The sequence below is a fragment of the Populus nigra genome, chromosome 13 (genome assembly GCF_951802175.1).
Source record: "Populus nigra chromosome 13, ddPopNigr1.1, whole genome shotgun sequence".
Lineage (NCBI taxonomy): Eukaryota > Viridiplantae > Streptophyta > Magnoliopsida > Malpighiales > Salicaceae > Populus > Populus nigra.
The window spans coordinates 6109961-6126028 of record NC_084864.1 but is presented as its reverse complement, the minus strand read 5'-3'; the positions used below and the strand labels follow the sequence as shown (position 1 = coordinate 6126028).

The following is a 16068-nucleotide window of genomic DNA, read 5'->3' as shown; positions in this document are numbered from 1 at the left end:
GCCGGTTTTGGGAAGCATGACCGGGACCCCGAAGCAGGCCGGTCCGAACCGCGCAGGAACACCGGCTCAAAAGGGCCATAACTCGCGTTCCAACCGTCGGATCGCGCCCAGATTTTTACAGGAGCTTCCGAAGTCCGATTCCCTTATAGTAGCCATGGAATCGCTACGCAGACCGCCGGGTCTTTAGATCATGACGTCATCGCCCCGGAGCCACGGGCCTTTCACTCTTCTGCCCTGTCTCTTTCTCATCTCGGGCGACTCACCGCGCCCCTCCTCCCGGGGGGCACGGGACGACGTGCGGGAAAGGAAAGGTGAGGAAATAACGGGAAGGGGAGCAGGAGACCAAAAAAAGAAGGGTCGGGGAACTAGCAAAAAGATGGGGTGCAACACGAGGACTTCCCAGGACGTCACCCAGCCTAGTACTACTCTCGCCCAAGCACGTTTAACTGCGGAGTTCTGATGGGATCCGGTGCATTAGTGCTGGTATAAACGCACCCGTTAGGCCTGAACGCGCACTTCCCATAAGCGCTTCGAACGAGCCGCGCGAGGAGGAAGGCAGAGCGATGGCAGGCGTCGAGGCGGTCCGACAATCCCTGATTTTGGGAAGCCTGACCGGGACCCCGAAGCGGGCCGGTCCGAACCGCGGAGGAACACCGGCTCAGAAGGGCCATAACTCGCGATCCAACCGTCGGATCGCGCCCAGATTTTTACAGGAGCTTCCGCAGTCCGATTCCCTTATAGTAGCAATGGAATCGCTACGCAGACCGCCGGTTCTTTAGATCATGACGTCATCGCCCCGGAACCAGGGGCCTTTCACTCTTCTACCCTTTCCCTTTCTCCTCTCGGGCGACTCACCGCGCCCCACCTCTCGGGGGGCACGGGACACCATCCAGGAAAGGAAAGGTGAGGAAATAACGGGAAGGGGAGCAGGAGATCAAAAAAAGAGGGTCGGGGAACTAGCAAAAAGATGGGGTGCAACACGAGGACTTCCCAGGAGGTCACCCATCCTAGTACTACTCTCGCCCAAGCACGTTTAACTACGGAGTTCTGATGGGATCCGGTGCATTAGTGCTGGTATGATCGCACCCGTGAGTCCATGAACGGGCACTTCCTATAACCGCTTCGAAGGAGCCGCGCGAGGAGGATGTCAGAGCGATGGGACGCGTCGAGGCGGTCCGACAATCGCCGGTTTTGGGAAGCCTGACCAGGACCCCGAAGCGGGCCGATCCGAAAAGGCGGAGGAACACCAGCTCAGAAGAGCCATAACTCGCGATCCAACCGTCGGATCGCGCCCAGATTTTTACAGGAGCTTCCGAAGTCCGATTCCCTTATAGTAGCAATGGAATCGCTACGCAGACCGCCGTTTCTTTAGGTCATGACGTCATCGCCCCGGAGCCACGGGCCTTTCTCTCTTCTGCCCCGTCTCTTTCTCATCTCGGGCGACTCACCGCGCCCCACCTTTCGGGGGGCACGGGACACCATCCAGGAAAGGAAAGGTGAGGAAATAACGGGAAGGGGAGCAGGAGATCAAAAAAAGAAGGGTCGGGGAACTAGCAAAAAGATGGGGTGCAACACGAGGACTTCCCAGGAGGTCACCGATCCTAGTACTACTCTCGCCCAAGCACGTTTAACTGCGGAGTTCTGATGGGATCCGGTGCATTAGTGCTGGTATGATCGCACCCGTGAGGCCTGAACGCGCACTTCACATAAGCGCTTCGAACGAGCCGCGCGAGGAGGATGGCAGAGCGATGGCAGACGTCGAGGCGGTCCGACAATCCCTGATTTTGGGAAGCCTGATCGGGACCCCGAAGCGGGCCGGTCCTAGCCGCGGAGGAACACCGACTCAAAAGGGCCATAACTCGCGATCCAACCGTCGGATCGAGCCCAGATTTTTACAGGAGCTTCCGCAGTTCGATTCCCTTATAGTAGCAATGGAATCGCTACGCAGACCGCCGGTTCTTTAGATCATGACGTCATCGCCCCGTACCCAGGGGCATTTCACTCTTCTACCCTTTCCCTTTCTCCTCTCGGGCGACTCACCGCGCCCCACCTCTTTGGGGGCACGGGACGACGTGCGGGAAGGGAAAGGTGAGGAAATAACGGGAAGGGGAGCAGGAGATCAAAAAAAGAAGGGTCGGGGAACTAGCAAAAAGATGGGGTGCAACACGAGGACTTCCCAGGAGGTCACCCATCCTAGTACTACTCTCGCCCAAGCACGTTTAACTGCGGAGTTCTGATGGGATCCGGTGCATTAGTGCTGGTATGATCGCACCCGTGAGTCCATGAACGGGCACTTCCTATAACCGCTTCGAAGGAGCCGCGCGAGGAGGATGGCAGAGCGATGGGACGCGTCGAGGCGGTCCGACAATCGCCGGTTTTGGGAAGCCTGACCGGGACCCCGAAGCGGGCCGCTCCGAAAAGGCGGAGGAACACCGGCTCAAAAGGGCCATAACTCGCGATCCAACCGTCGGATCGCGCCCAGATTTTTACAGGAGCTTCCGAAGTCCGATTCCCTTATAGTAGCAATGGAATCGCTACGCAGACCGCCGGATCTTTAAATCATGACGTCATCGCCCCGGAGCCACTGGCCTTTCACTCTTCTGCCCTGTCTTTTTCTCATCTCGGGCGACTCACCGCGCCCCACCTCTCGGGGGGCACGGGACACCATCCAGGAAAGAAAAGGTGAGGAAATAACGGGAAGGGGAGCAGGAGATCAAAAAAAGAAGGGTCGGGGAACTAGCAAAAAGATGGGGTGCAACACGAGGACTTCCCAGGAGGTCACCCATCCTAGTACTACTCTCGCCCAAGCACGTTTAACTGCGAAGTTCTGATGGGATCTGGTGCATTAGTGCTGGTATGATCGCACCTGTGAGTCCATGAACGGGCACTTCCTATAACCGCTTCGAAGGAGCCACGCGAGGAGGATGCCAGAGCGATGGGACGCGTCGAGGCGGTCCGACAATCGCCGGGTTTGGGAAGCCTGACCGGGACCCCGAAGCAGGCCGGTCCGAACCGCGGAGGAACACCGGCTCAAAAGGGCCATAACTCGCGATCCAACCGTCGGATCGCGCCCAGATTTTTACAGGAGCTTCCGCAATCCGATTCCCTTATAGTAGCAATGGAATCGCTACGCAGACCGCCGGTTCTTTAGATCATGACGTCATCGCCCCGGACCCAGGGGCCTTTCACTCTTCTGCCCTGTCTTTTTCTCATCTCGGGCGACTCACCGCGCCCCTCCTCCCGGGGGGCACGGGACGACGTGCGGGAAAGGAAAGGTGAGGAAATAACGGGAAGGGGAGCAGGAGACCAAAAAAAGAAGGGTCGGGGAACTAGCAAAAAGATGGGGTGCAACACGAGGACTTCCCAGGAGGTCACCCAGCCTAGTACTACTCTCGCCCAAGCACGTTTAACTGCGGAGTTGTGATGGGATCCGGTGCATTAGTGCTGGTATGATCGTACCCGTGAGTCCATGAACGGGCACTTCCTATAACCGCTTCGAAGGAGCCGCGCGAGGAGGATGGCAGAGCGATGGGACGCGTCGAGGCGGTCCGCCAATCGCCGGTTTTGGGAAGCATTACCGGGACCCCGAAGCAGGCCGGTCCGAACCGCGCAGGAACACCGGCTCAAAAGGGCCATAACTCGCGTTCCAACCGTCGGATCGCGCCCAGATTTTTACAGGAGCTTCCGAAGTCCGATTCCCTTATAGTAGCAATGGAATCGCTACGCAGACCGCCGGTTCTTTAGATCATGACGTCATCGCCCCGGAGCCACGGGCCTTTCACTCTTCTGCCCTGTCTTTTTCTCATCTCGGGCGACTCACCGCGCCCCTCCTCCCGGGGGGCACGGTACGACGTGCGGGAAAGGAAAGGTGAGGAAATAACGGGAAGGGGAGCAGGAGACCAAAAAAAGAAGGGTCGGGGAACTAGCAAAAAGATGGGGTGCAACACGAGGACTTCCCAGGAGGTCACCCAGCCTAGTACTACTCTCGCCCAAGCACGTTTAACTGCGGAGTTCTGATGGGATCCGGTGCATTAGTGCTGGTATGATCGCACCCGTGAGGCCTATGAACGGGCACTTCCTATAACCGCTTCGAAGGAGCCGCGCGAGGAGGATGGCAGAGCGATGGGACGCGTCGAGGCGGTCCGACAATCGCCGGTTTTGGGAAGCCTGACCGGGACCCCGAAGCAGGCCGGTCCGAACCGCGGAGGAACACCGGCTCAAAAGGGCCATAACTCGCGATCCAACCGTCGGATCGCGCCCAGATTTTTACAGGAGCTTCCGCAATCCGATTCCCTTATAGTAGCAATGGAATCGCTACGCAGACCGCCGGTTCTTTAGATCATGACGTCATCGCCCCGGACCCAGGGGCCTTTCACTCTTCTGCCCTGTCTCTTTCTCATCTCGGGCGACTCACCGCGCCCCTCCTCCCGGGGGGCACGGGACGACGTGCGGGAAAGGAAAGGTGAGGAAATAACGGGAAGGGGAGCAGGAGACCAAAAAAAGAACGGTCGGGGAACTAGCAAAAAGATGGGGTGCAACACGAGGATTTCCCAGGAGGTCACCCAGCCTAGTACTACTCTCGCCCAAGCACGTTTAACTGCGGAGTTCTGAAGGGATCCGGTGCATTAGTGCTGGTATGATCGCACCCGGGAGTCCATGAACGGGCACTTCCTATAACCGCTTCGAAGGAGCCGCGCGAGGAGGATGGCAGAGCGATGGGACGCGTCGAGGCGGTCCGCCAATCGCCGGTTTTGGGAAGCATTACCGGGACCCCGAAGCAGGCCGGTCCGAACCGCGCAGGAACACCGGCTCAAAAGGGCCATCACTCGCGTTCCAACCGTCGGATCGCGCCCAGATTTTTACAGGAGCTTCCGAAGTCCGATTCCCTTATAGTAGCAATAGAATCGCTACGCAGACCGCCGGATCTTTAAATCATGACGTCATCGCCCCGGAGCCACGGGCCTTTCACTCTTCTGCCCTGTCTTTTTCTCATCTTGGGCGACTCACCGCGCCCCTCCTCCCGGGGGGCACGGGACGACGTGCGGGAAAGGAAAGGTGAGGAAATAACGGGAAGGGGAGCAGGAGACCAAAAAAAGAAGGGTCGGGGAACTAGCAAAAAGATGGGGTGCAACACGAGGACTTCCCAGGAGGTCACCCAGCCTAGTACTACTCTCGCCCAAGCACGTTTAACTGCGGAGTTCTGATGGGATCCGGTGCATTAGTGCTGGTATGATCGCACCCGTGAGTCCATGAACGGGCACTTCCTATAACCGCTTCGAAGGAGCCGCGCGAGGAGGATGGCAGAGCGATGGGACGCGTCGAGGCGGTCCGACAATCGCCGGTTTTGGGAAGCCTGACCGGGACCCCGAAGCAGGCCGGTCCGAACCGCGGAGGAACACCGGCTCAAAAGGGCCATAACTCGCGATCCAACCGTCGAATCGCGCCCAGATTTTTACAGGAGCTTCCGCAGTCCGATTCCCTTATAGTAGTAATGGAATCGCTACGCAGACCGCCGGTTCTTTAGATCATGACGTCATCGCCCCGGACCCAGGGGCCTTTCACTCTTCTACCCTTTCCTTTTCTCCTCTCGGGCGACTCACCGCGCCCCACCTCTCGGGGGGCACGGGACACCATCCAGGGAAGAAAAGGTGAGGAAATAACGGGAAGGGGAGCAGGAGATCAAAAAAAGAAGGGTCGGGGAACTAGCAAAAAGATAGGGTGCAACACGAGGACTTCCCAGGAGGTCACCCAGCCTAGTACTACTCTCGCCCCAGCACGTTTAACTGCGGAGTTCTGATGGGATCCGGTGCATTAGTGCTGGTATGATCGTACCCGTGAGTCCATGAACGGGCACTTCCTATAACCGCTTCGAAGGAGCCGCGCGAGGAGGACGGCAGAGCGATGGGACGCGTCGAGGCGGTCCGACAATCGCCGGTTTTGGGAAGCCTGACCGGGACCCCGAAGCAGGCCGGTCCGAACCGCAGAGGAACACCGGCTCAAAAGGGCCATAACTCGCGATCCAACCGTCGGATCGCGCCCAGATTTTTACAGGAGCTTCCGCAGTCCGATTCCCTTATAGTAGCAATGGAATCGCTACGCAGACCGCCGGTTCTTTAGATCATGACGTCATCGCCCCGGACCCAGGGGCCTTTCACTCTTCTACCCTTTCCTTTTCTCCTCTCGGGAGACTCACCGCGCCCCACCTCTTGGGGGGCACGGGACACCATCCAGGAAAGAAAAGGTGAGGAAATAACGGGAAGGGGAGCAGGAGATCAAAAAAAGAAGGGTCGGGGAACTAGCAAAAAGATGGGGTGCAACACGAGGACTTCCCAGGAGGTCACCCATCCTAGTACTACTCTCGCCCAAGCACGTTTAACTGCGAAGTTCTGATGGGATTCGGTGCATTAGTGCTGGTATGATCGCACCCGTGAGGCCTATGAACGGGCACTTCCTATAACCGCTTCGAAGGAGCCGCGCGAGGAGGATGGCAGAGCGATGGGACGCGTCGAGGCGGTCCGACAATCGCCGGTTTTGGGAAGCCTGACCGGGACCCCGAAGCAGGCCGGTCCGAACCGCGGAGGAACACCGGCTCAAAAGGGCCATAACTCGCGATCCAACCGTCGGATCGCGCCCAGATTTTTACAGGAGATTCCGCAGTCCGATTCCCTTATAGTAGCAATGGAATCGCTACGCAGACCGCCGGTTCTTTAGATCATGACGTCATCGCCCCGGACCCAGGGGCCTTTCACTCTTCTACCCTTTCCTTTTCTCCTCTCGGGAGACTCACCGCGCCCCACCTCTCGGGGGGCACGGGACACCATCCAGGAAAGAAAAGGTGAGGAAATAACGGGAAGGGGAGCAGGAGATCAAAAAAAGAAGGGTCGGGGAACTAGCAAAAAGATGGGGTGCAACACGAGGACTTCCCAGGAGGTCACCCATCCTAGTACTACTCTCGCCCAAGCACGTTTAACTGCGAAGTTCTGATGGGATCCGGTGCATTAGTGCTGGTATGATCGCACCCGTGAGGCCTATGAACGGGCACTTCCTATAACCGCTTCGAAGGAGCCGCGCGAGGAGGATGGCAGAGCGATGGGACGCGTCGAGGCGGTCCGACAATCGCCGGGTTTGGGAAGCCTGACCGGGACCCCGAAGCAGGCCGGTCCGAACCGCGGAGGAACACCGGCTCAAAAGGGCCATAACTCGCGATCCAATCGTCGGATCGCGCCCAGATTTTTACAGGAGCTTCCGCAGTCCGATTCCCTTATAGTAGCAATGGAATCGCTACGCAGACCGCCGGTTCTTTAGATCATGACGTCATCGCCCCGGACCCAGGGGCCTTTCACTCTTCTACCCTTTCCTTTTCTCCTCTCGGGCGACTCACCGCGCCCCACCTCTCGGGGGGCACGGGACACCATCCAGGAAAGAAAAGGTGAGGAAATAACGGGAAGGGGAGCAGGAGATCAAAAAAAGAAGGATCGGGGAACTAGGAAAAAGATGGGGTGCAACACGAGGACTTCCCAGGAGGTCACCCATCCTAGTACTACTCTCGCCCAAGCACGTTTAACTGCGAAGTTCTGATGGGATCCAGTGCATTAGTGCTGGTATGATCGCACCCGTGAGTCCATGAACGGGCACTTCCTATAACCGCTTCGAAGGAGCCGCGCGAGGAGGATGGCAGAGCGATGGGACGCGTCGAGGCGGTCCGACAATCGCCGGTTTTGGGAAGCCTGACCGGGACCCCGAAGCAGGCCGGTCCGAACCGCGGAGGAACACCGGCTCAAAAGGGCCATAACTCGCGATCCAACCGTCGGATCGCGCCCAGATTTTTACAGGAGCTTCCGCAGTCCGATTCCCTTATAGTAGCAATGGAATCGCTACGCAGACCGCCGGTTCTTTAGATCATGACGTCATCGCCCCGGACCCAGGGGCCTTTCACTCTTCTACCCTTTCCTTTTCTCCTCTCGGGAGACTCACCGCGCCCCACCTCTCGGGGGGCACGGGACACCATCCAGGAAAGAAAAGGTGAGGAAATAACGGGAAGGGGAGCAGGAGATCAAAAAAAGAAGGGTCGGGGAACTAGCAAAAAGATGGGGTGCAACACGAGGACTTCCCAGGAGGTCACCCATCCTAGTACTACTCTCGCCCAAGCACGTTTAACTGCGAAGTTCTGATGGGATCCGGTGCATTAGTGCTGGTATGATCGCACCCGTGAGGCCTATGAACGGGCACTTCCTATAACCGCTTCGAAGGAGCCGCGCGAGGAGGATGGCAGAGCGATGGGACGCGTCGAGGCGGTCCGACAATCGCCGGGTTTGGGAAGCCTGACCGGGACCCCGAAGCAGGCCGGTCCGAACCGCGGAGGAACACCGGCTCAAAAGGGCCATAACTCGCGATCCAATCGTCGGATCGCGCCCAGATTTTTACAGGAGCTTCCGCAGTCCGATTCCCTTATAGTAGCAATGGAATCGCTACGCAGACCGCCGGTTCTTTAGATCATGACGTCATCGCCCCGGACCCAGGGGCCTTTCACTCTTCTACCCTTTCCTTTTCTCCTCTCGGGCGACTCACCGCGCCCCACCTCTCGGGGGGCACGGGACACCATCCAGGAAAGAAAAGGTGAGGAAATAACGGGAAGGGGAGCAGGAGATCAAAAAAAGAAGGATCGGGGAACTAGGAAAAAGATGGGGTGCAACACGAGGACTTCCCAGGAGGTCACCCATCCTAGTACTACTCTCGCCCAAGCACGTTTAACTGCGGAGTTCTGATGGGATCCGGTGCATTAGTGCTGGTATGATCGCACCCGTGAGGCCTATGAACGGGCACTTCCTATAACCGCTTCGAAGGAGCCGCGCGAGGAGGATGGCAGAGCGATGGGACGCGTCGAGGCGGTCCGACAATCGCCGGTTTTGGGAAGCCTGACCGGGACCCCGAAGCAGGCCGGTCCGAACCGCAGAGGAACACCGGCTCAAAAGGGCCATAATTCGCGATCCAACCGTCGGATCGCGCCCAGATTTTTACAGGAGCTTCCGCAGTCCGATTCCCTTATAGTAGCAATGGAATCGATATGCAGACCGCCGGTTCTTTAGATCATGACGTCTTCGCCCCGGACCCAGGGGCCTTTCACTCTTCTACCCTTTCCTTTTCTCCTCTCGGGCGACTCACCGCGCCCCACCTCTCGGGGGGCACGGGACACCATCCAGGAAAGAAAAGGTGAGGAAATAACGGGAAGGGGAGCAGGAGATCAAAAAAAGAAGGGTCGGGGAACTAGCAAAAAGATGGGGTGCAACACGAGGACTTCCCAGGAGGTCACCCATCCTAGTACTACTCTCGCCCAAGCACGTTTAACTGCGAAGTTCTGATGGGATCCGGTGCATTAGTGCTGGTATGATCGCACCCGTGAGTCCATGAACGGGCACTTCCTATAACCGCTTCGAAGGAGCCACGCGAGAAGGATGGCAGAGCGATGGGACGCATCGAGGCGGTCCGACAATCGCCGGTTTTGGGAAGCCTGACCGGGACCCCGAAGCAGGCCGGTCCGAACCGCGGAGGAACACCGGCTCAAAAGGGCCATAACTCGCGATCCAACCGTCGGATCGCGCCCAGATTTTTACAGGAGCTTCCGAAGTCCGATTCCCTTATAGTTGCAATGGAATCGCTATGCAGACCGCCGGATCTTTAAATCATGACGTCATCGCCCCGGAGCCACGGGCCTTTCACTCTTCTGCCCTGTCTTTTTCTCATCTCGGGCGACTCACCGCGCCCCTCCTCCCGGGGGGCACGGGACGACGTGCGGGAAAGGAAAGGTGAGGAAATAACGGGAAGGGGAGCAGGAGACCAAAAAAAGAAGGGTCGGGGAACTAGCAAAAAGATGGGGTGCAACACGAGGACTTCCCAGGAGGTCACCCAGCCTAGTACTACTCTCGCCCAAGCACGTTTAACTGCGGAGTTCTGATGGGATCCGGTGCATTAGTGCTGGTATGATCGCACCCGTGAGTCCATGAACGGGCACTTCCTATAACCGCTTCGAAGGAGCCGCGCGAGGAGGATGGCAGAGCGATGGGACGCGTCGAGGCGGTCCGACAATCGCCGGTTTTGGGAAGCCTGACCGGGACCCCGAAGCAGGCCGGTCCGAACCGCGGAGGAACACCGGCTCAAAAGGGCCATAACTCGCGATCCAACCGTCGGATTGCGCCCAGATTTTTACAGGAGCTTCCGCAATCCGATTCCCTTATAGTAGCAATGGAATCGCTACGCAGACCTCCGGTTCTTTAGATCATGACGTCATCGCCCCGGACCCAGGGGCCTTTCACTCTTCTACCCTTTCCTTTTCTCCTCTCGGGCGACTCACCGCGCCCCACCTCTCGGGGGGCACGGGACACCATCCAGGAAAGAAAAGGTGAGGAAATAACGGGAAGGGGAGCAGGAGATCAAAAAAAGAAGGGTCGGGGAACTAGCAAAAAGATGGGGTGCAACACGAGGACTTCCCAGGAGGTCACCCATCCTAGTACTACTCTCGCCCAAGCACGTTTAACTGCGAAGTTCTGATGGGATCCGGTGCATTAGTGCTGGTATGATCGCACCCGTGAGTCCATGAACGGGCACTTCCTATAACCGCTTCGAAGGAGCCACGCGAGGAGGATGACAGAGCGATGGGACGCGTCGAGGCGGTCCGACAATCGCCGGTTTTGGGAAGCCTGACCGAGACCCCGAAGCAGGCCGGTCCGAACCGCGCAGGAACACCGGCTCAAAAGGGCCATAACTCGCGTTCCAACCGTCGGATCGCGCCCAGATTTTTACAGGAGCTTCCGAAGTCCGATTCCCTTATAGTAGCAATGGAATCGCTACGCAGACCGCCGGATCTTTAAATCATGACGTCATCGCCCCGGAGCCACGGGCCTTTCACTCTTCTGCCCTGTCTTTTTCTCATCTCGGGCGACTCACCGCGCCCCTCCTCCCGGGGGGCACGGGACGACGTGCGGGAAAGGAAAGGTGAGGAAATAACGGGAAGGGGAGCAGGAGACCAAAAAAAGAAGGGTCGGGGAACTAGCAAAAAGATGGGGTGCAACACGAGGACTTCCCAGGAGGTCACCCAGCCTAGTACTACTCTCGCCCAAGCACGTTTAACTGCGGAGTTCTGATGGGATCCGGTGCATTAGTGCTGGTATGATCGCACCCGTGAGTCCATGAACGGGCACTTCCTATAACCGCTTCGAAGGAGCCGCGCGAGGAGGATGTCAGAGCGATGGGACGCGTCGAGGCGGTCCGACAATCGCCGGTTTTGGGAAGCCTGACCGGGACCCCGAAGCAGGCCGGTCCGAACCGCGGAGGAACACCGGCTCAAAAGGGCCATGACTCGCGATCCCACCGTCGGATCGCGCCCAGATTTTTACAGGAGCTTCCGAAGTCCGATTCCCTTATAGTAGCAATGGAATCGCTACGCAGATCGCCGGATCTTTAAATCATGACGTCATCGCCCCGGAGCCACGGGCCTTTCACTCTTCTGCCCTGTCTCTTTCTCATCTCGGGCGACTCACCGCACCCCTCCTCCCGGGGGGCACGGGACGACGTGCGGGAAAGGAAAGGTGAGGAAATAACGGGAAGGGGAGCAGGAGACCAAAAAAAGAAGGGTCGGGGAACTAGCAAAAAGATGGGGTGCAACACGAGGACTTCCCAGGAGGTCACCCAGCCTAGTACTACTCTCGCCCAAGCACGTTTAACTGCGGAGTTCTGATGGGATCCGGTGCATTAGTGCTGGTATGATCGCACCCGTGAGTCCATGAACGGGCACTTCCTATAACCGCTTCGAAGGAGCCGCGCGAGGAGGATGGCAGAGCGATGGGACGCGTCGAGGCGGTCCGACAATCGCCGGTTTTGGGAAGCCTGACCGGGACCCCGAAGCAGGCCGGTCCGAACCGCGGAGGAACACCGGCTCAAAAGGGCCATAACTCGCGATCCAACCGTCGGATCGCGCCCAGATTTTTACAGGAGCTTCCGCAATCCGATTCCCTTATAGTAGCAATGGAATCGCTACGCAGACCGCCGGTTCTTTAGATCATGACGTCATCGCCCCGGACCCAGGGGCCTTTCACTCTTCTACCCTTTCCTTTTCTCCTCTCGGGCGACTCACCGCGCCCCACCTCTCGGGGGGCACGGGACACCATCCAGGAAAGAAAAGGTGAGGAAATAACGGGAAGGGGAGCAGGAGATCAAAAAAAGAAGGGTCGGGGAACTAGCAAAAAGATGGGGTGCAACACGAGGACTTCCCAGGAGGTCACCCATCCTAGTACTACTCTCGCCCAAGCACGTTTAACTGCGAAGTTCTGATGGGATCCGGTGCATTAGTGCTGGTATGATCGCACCCGTGAGTCCATGAACGGGCACTTCCTATAACCGCTTCGAAGGAGCCACGCGAGGAGGATGACAGAGCGATGGGACGCGTCGAGGCGGTCCGACAATCGCCGGTTTTGGGAAGCCTGACCGGGACCCCGAAGCAGGCCGGTCCGAACCGCGCAGGAACACCGGCTCAAAAGGGCCATAACTCGCGTTCCAACCGTCGGATCGCGCCCAGATTTTTACAGGAGCTTCCGAAGTCCGATTCCCTTATAGTAGCAATGGAATCGCTACGCAGACCGCCAGATCTTTAAATCATGACGTCATCGCCCCGGAGCCACGGGCCTTTCACTCTTCTGCCCTGTCTTTTTCTCATCTCGGGCGACTCACCGCGCCCCTCCTCCCGGGGGGCACGGGACGACGTGCGGGAAAGGAAAGGTGAGGAAATAACGGGAAGGGGAGCAGGAGACCAAAAAAAGAAGGGTCGGGGAACTAGCAAAAAGATGGGGTGCAACACGAGGACTTCCCAGGAGGTCACCCATCCTAGTACTACTCTCGCCCAAGCACGTTTAACTGCGGAGTTCTGATGGGATCCGGTGCATTAGTGCTGGTATGATCGCACCCGTGAGTCCATGAACGGGCACTTCCTATAACCGCTTCGAAGGAGCCGCGCGAGGAGGATGGCAGAGCGATGGGACGCGTCGAGGCGGTCCGACAATCGCCGGTTTTGGGAAGCCTGACCGGGACCCCGAAGCAGGACGGTCCGAACCGCGGAGGAACACCGGCTCAAAAGGGCCGTGACTCGCGATCCAACCGTCGGATCGCGCCCAGATTTTTACAGGAGCTTCCGAAGTCCGATTCCCTTATAGTAGCAATGGAATCGCTACGCAGACCGCCGGATCTTTAAATCATGACGTCATCGCCCCGGAGCCACGGGCCTTTCACTCTTCTGCCCTGTCTCTTTCTCATCTCGGGCGACTCACCGCGCCCCTCCTCCCGGGGGGCACGGGACGACGTGCGGGAAAGGAAAGGTGAGGAAATAACGGGAAGGGGAGCAGGAGACCAAAAAAAGAAGGGTCAGGGAACTAGCAAAAAGATGGGGTGCAACACGAGGACTTCCCAGGAGGTCACCCAGCCTAGTACTACTCTCGCCCAAGCACGTTTAACTGCGGAGTTCTGATGGGATCCGGTGCATTAGTGCTGGTATGATCGCACCCGTGAGTCCATGAACGGGCACTTCCTATAACCGCTTCGAAGGAGCCGCGCGAGGAGGATGGCAGAGCGATGGGACGCGTCGAGGCGGTCCGACAATCGCCGGTTTTGGGAAGCCTGACCGGGACCCCGAAGCAGGCCGGTCCGAACCGCGGAGGAACACCGGCTCAAAAGGGCCATAACTCGCGATCCAACCGTCGGATCGCGCCCAGATTTTTACAGGAGCTTCCGCAATCCGATTCCCTTATAGTAGCAATGGAATCGCTACGCAGACCGCCGGTTCTTTAGATCATGACGTCATCGCCCCGGACCCAGGGGCCTTTCACTCTTCTACCCTTTCCTTTTCTCCTCTCGGGCGACTGACCGCGCCCCACCTCTCGGGGGGCACGGGACACCATCGAGGAAAGAAAAGGTGAGGAAATAACGGGAAGGGGAGCAGGAGATCAAAAAAAGAAGGGTCGGGGAACTAGCAAAAAGATGGGGTGCAACACGAGGACTTCCCAGGAGGTCACCCATCCTAGTACTACTCTCGCCCAAGCACGTTTAACTGCGAAGTTCTGATGGGATCCGGTGCATTAGTGCTGGTATGATCGCACCCGTGAGTCCATGAACGGGCACTTCCTATAACCGCTTCGAAGGAGCCACGCGAGGAGGATGACAGAGCGATGGGACGCGTCGAGGCGGTCCGACAATCGCCGGTTTTGGGAAGCCTGACCGGGACCCCGAAGCAGGCCGGTCCGAACCGCGCAGGAACACCTGCTCAAAAGGGCCATAACTCGCGTTCCAACCGTCGGATCGCGCCCAGATTTTTACAGGAGCTTCCGAAGTCCGATTCCCTTATAGTAGCAATGGAATCGCTACGCAGACCGCCGGATCTTTAAATCATGACGTCATCGCCCCGGAGCCACGGGCCTTTCACTCTTCTGCCCTGTCTTTTTCTCATCTCGGGCGACTCACCGCGCCCCTCCTCCCGGGGGGCACGGGACGACGTGCGGGAAAGGAAAGGTGAGGAAATAACGGGAAGGGGAGCAGGAGACCAAAAAAAGAAGGGTCGGGGAACTAGCAAAAAGATGGGGTGCAACACGAGGACTTCCCAGGAGGTCACCCATCCTAGTACTACTCTCGCCCAAGCACGTTTAACTGCGGAGTTCTGATGGGATCCGGTGCATTAGTGCTGGTATGATCGCACCCGTGAGTCCATGAACGGGCACTTCCTATAACCGCTTCGAAGGAGCCGTGCGAGGAGGATGGCAGAGCGATGGGACGCGTCGAGGCGGTCCGACAATCGCCGGTTTTGGGAAGCCTGACCGGGACCCCGAAGCAGGCCGGTCCGAACCGCGGAGGAACACCGGCTCAAAAGGGCCATGACTCGCGATCCAACCGTCGGATCGCGCCCAGATTTTTACAGGAGCTTCCGAAGTCCGATTCCCTTATAGTAGCAATGGAATCGCTACGCAGACCGCCGGATCTTTAAATCATGACGTCATCGCCCCGGAGCCACGGGCCTTTCACTCTTCTGCCCTGTCTCTTTCTCATCTCGGGCGACTCACCGCGCCCCTCCTCCCGGGGGGCACGGGACGACGTGCGGGAAAGGAAAGGTGAGGAAATAACGGGAAGGGGAGCAGGAGACCAAAAAAAGAAGGGTCGGGGAACTAGCAAAAAGATGGGGTGCAACACGAGGACTTCCCAGGAGGTCACCCAGCCTAGTACTACTCTCGCCCAAGCACGTTTAACTGCGGAGTTCTGATGGGATCCGGTGCATTAGTGCTGGTATGATCGCACCCGTGAGTCCATGAACGGGCACTTCCTATAACCGCTTCGAAGGAGCCGCGCGAGGAGGATGGCAGAGCGATGGGACGCGTCGAGGCGGTCCGACAATCGCCGGTTTTGGGAAGCCTGACCGGGACCCCGAAGCAGGCCGGTCCGAACCGCGGAGGAACACCGGTTCAAAAGGGCCATAACTCGCGATCCAACCGTCGGATCGCGCCCAGATTTTTACAGGAGCTTCCGCAATCCGATTCCCTTATAGTAGCAATGGAATCGCTACGCAGACCGCCGGTTCTTTAGATCATGACGTCATCGCCCCGGACCCAGGGGCCTTTCACTCTTCTACCCTTTCCTTTTCTCCTCTCGGGCGACTCACCGCGCCCCACCTCTCGGGGGGCACGGGACACCATCCAGGAAAGAAAAGGTGAGGAAATAACGGGAAGTGGAGCAGGAGATCAAAAAAAGAAGGGTCGGGGAACTAGCAAAAAGATGGGGTGCAACACGAGGACTTCCCAGGAGGTCACCCATCCTAGTACTACTCTCGCCCAAGCACGTTTAACTGCGAAGTTCTGATGGGATCCGGTGCATTAGTGCTGGTATGATCGCACCCGTGAGTCCATGAACGGGCACTTCCTATAACCGCTTCGAAGGAGCCCCGCGAGGAGGATGACAGAGCGATGGGACGCGTCGAGGCGGTCCGACAATCGCCGGTTTTGGGAAGCCTGACCGGGACCCCGAAGCAGGCCGGTCCGAACCGCG

General features: G+C 58.2%; 27 non-coding genes across 27 annotated transcripts; all 27 read right to left on the bottom strand.

Annotated features, from left to right (window-relative positions):
• Positions 1–378: 378 nt before the first annotated feature.
• Positions 379–497, bottom strand: LOC133672130 (5S ribosomal RNA). Its single transcript, XR_009834730.1, has one exon. It is a non-coding gene; the product is annotated as a 5S ribosomal RNA (ribosomal RNA).
• Positions 498–969: 472 nt separating this feature from the next.
• On the bottom strand, positions 970–1088 carry LOC133671828 (5S ribosomal RNA). Its single transcript, XR_009834439.1, has one exon. It is a non-coding gene; the product is annotated as a 5S ribosomal RNA (ribosomal RNA).
• A 475-nt stretch (positions 1089–1563) lies between these two features.
• On the bottom strand, positions 1564–1682 carry LOC133672039 (5S ribosomal RNA). Its single transcript, XR_009834641.1, has one exon. It is a non-coding gene; the product is annotated as a 5S ribosomal RNA (ribosomal RNA).
• Positions 1683–2155: 473 nt separating this feature from the next.
• Positions 2156–2274, bottom strand: LOC133671791 (5S ribosomal RNA). The gene has a single exon (XR_009834404.1). It is a non-coding gene; the product is annotated as a 5S ribosomal RNA (ribosomal RNA).
• Positions 2275–2749: 475 nt separating this feature from the next.
• Positions 2750–2868, bottom strand: LOC133672112 (5S ribosomal RNA). The gene has a single exon (XR_009834713.1). It is a non-coding gene; the product is annotated as a 5S ribosomal RNA (ribosomal RNA).
• Positions 2869–3342: 474 nt separating this feature from the next.
• LOC133672145 (5S ribosomal RNA) lies at positions 3343–3461 on the bottom strand. The gene has a single exon (XR_009834745.1). It is a non-coding gene; the product is annotated as a 5S ribosomal RNA (ribosomal RNA).
• Positions 3462–3935: 474 nt separating this feature from the next.
• LOC133671909 (5S ribosomal RNA) lies at positions 3936–4054 on the bottom strand. The gene has a single exon (XR_009834518.1). It is a non-coding gene; the product is annotated as a 5S ribosomal RNA (ribosomal RNA).
• A 475-nt stretch (positions 4055–4529) lies between these two features.
• On the bottom strand, positions 4530–4648 carry LOC133672021 (5S ribosomal RNA). The gene has a single exon (XR_009834623.1). It is a non-coding gene; the product is annotated as a 5S ribosomal RNA (ribosomal RNA).
• Positions 4649–5122: 474 nt separating this feature from the next.
• LOC133671908 (5S ribosomal RNA) lies at positions 5123–5241 on the bottom strand. The gene has a single exon (XR_009834517.1). It is a non-coding gene; the product is annotated as a 5S ribosomal RNA (ribosomal RNA).
• Positions 5242–5715: 474 nt separating this feature from the next.
• LOC133672113 (5S ribosomal RNA) lies at positions 5716–5834 on the bottom strand. Its single transcript, XR_009834714.1, has one exon. It is a non-coding gene; the product is annotated as a 5S ribosomal RNA (ribosomal RNA).
• A 474-nt stretch (positions 5835–6308) lies between these two features.
• On the bottom strand, positions 6309–6427 carry LOC133671934 (5S ribosomal RNA). Its single transcript, XR_009834540.1, has one exon. It is a non-coding gene; the product is annotated as a 5S ribosomal RNA (ribosomal RNA).
• Positions 6428–6902: 475 nt separating this feature from the next.
• LOC133671962 (5S ribosomal RNA) lies at positions 6903–7021 on the bottom strand. Its single transcript, XR_009834567.1, has one exon. It is a non-coding gene; the product is annotated as a 5S ribosomal RNA (ribosomal RNA).
• Positions 7022–7496: 475 nt separating this feature from the next.
• LOC133672028 (5S ribosomal RNA) lies at positions 7497–7615 on the bottom strand. The gene has a single exon (XR_009834630.1). It is a non-coding gene; the product is annotated as a 5S ribosomal RNA (ribosomal RNA).
• A 474-nt stretch (positions 7616–8089) lies between these two features.
• Positions 8090–8208, bottom strand: LOC133671961 (5S ribosomal RNA). Its single transcript, XR_009834566.1, has one exon. It is a non-coding gene; the product is annotated as a 5S ribosomal RNA (ribosomal RNA).
• A 475-nt stretch (positions 8209–8683) lies between these two features.
• Positions 8684–8802, bottom strand: LOC133671790 (5S ribosomal RNA). Its single transcript, XR_009834403.1, has one exon. It is a non-coding gene; the product is annotated as a 5S ribosomal RNA (ribosomal RNA).
• A 475-nt stretch (positions 8803–9277) lies between these two features.
• On the bottom strand, positions 9278–9396 carry LOC133671960 (5S ribosomal RNA). The gene has a single exon (XR_009834565.1). It is a non-coding gene; the product is annotated as a 5S ribosomal RNA (ribosomal RNA).
• A 474-nt stretch (positions 9397–9870) lies between these two features.
• On the bottom strand, positions 9871–9989 carry LOC133671907 (5S ribosomal RNA). Its single transcript, XR_009834516.1, has one exon. It is a non-coding gene; the product is annotated as a 5S ribosomal RNA (ribosomal RNA).
• Positions 9990–10463: 474 nt separating this feature from the next.
• LOC133671959 (5S ribosomal RNA) lies at positions 10464–10582 on the bottom strand. The gene has a single exon (XR_009834564.1). It is a non-coding gene; the product is annotated as a 5S ribosomal RNA (ribosomal RNA).
• Positions 10583–11056: 474 nt separating this feature from the next.
• LOC133671906 (5S ribosomal RNA) lies at positions 11057–11175 on the bottom strand. The gene has a single exon (XR_009834515.1). It is a non-coding gene; the product is annotated as a 5S ribosomal RNA (ribosomal RNA).
• Positions 11176–11649: 474 nt separating this feature from the next.
• LOC133671905 (5S ribosomal RNA) lies at positions 11650–11768 on the bottom strand. The gene has a single exon (XR_009834514.1). It is a non-coding gene; the product is annotated as a 5S ribosomal RNA (ribosomal RNA).
• A 474-nt stretch (positions 11769–12242) lies between these two features.
• LOC133671957 (5S ribosomal RNA) lies at positions 12243–12361 on the bottom strand. Its single transcript, XR_009834562.1, has one exon. It is a non-coding gene; the product is annotated as a 5S ribosomal RNA (ribosomal RNA).
• A 474-nt stretch (positions 12362–12835) lies between these two features.
• LOC133671788 (5S ribosomal RNA) lies at positions 12836–12954 on the bottom strand. The gene has a single exon (XR_009834401.1). It is a non-coding gene; the product is annotated as a 5S ribosomal RNA (ribosomal RNA).
• Positions 12955–13428: 474 nt separating this feature from the next.
• Positions 13429–13547, bottom strand: LOC133671903 (5S ribosomal RNA). The gene has a single exon (XR_009834512.1). It is a non-coding gene; the product is annotated as a 5S ribosomal RNA (ribosomal RNA).
• A 474-nt stretch (positions 13548–14021) lies between these two features.
• LOC133671956 (5S ribosomal RNA) lies at positions 14022–14140 on the bottom strand. Its single transcript, XR_009834561.1, has one exon. It is a non-coding gene; the product is annotated as a 5S ribosomal RNA (ribosomal RNA).
• Positions 14141–14614: 474 nt separating this feature from the next.
• On the bottom strand, positions 14615–14733 carry LOC133671787 (5S ribosomal RNA). The gene has a single exon (XR_009834400.1). It is a non-coding gene; the product is annotated as a 5S ribosomal RNA (ribosomal RNA).
• A 474-nt stretch (positions 14734–15207) lies between these two features.
• On the bottom strand, positions 15208–15326 carry LOC133671902 (5S ribosomal RNA). Its single transcript, XR_009834511.1, has one exon. It is a non-coding gene; the product is annotated as a 5S ribosomal RNA (ribosomal RNA).
• Positions 15327–15800: 474 nt separating this feature from the next.
• On the bottom strand, positions 15801–15919 carry LOC133671955 (5S ribosomal RNA). Its single transcript, XR_009834560.1, has one exon. It is a non-coding gene; the product is annotated as a 5S ribosomal RNA (ribosomal RNA).
• Between the last annotated feature and the right edge of the window lie 149 nt (positions 15920–16068).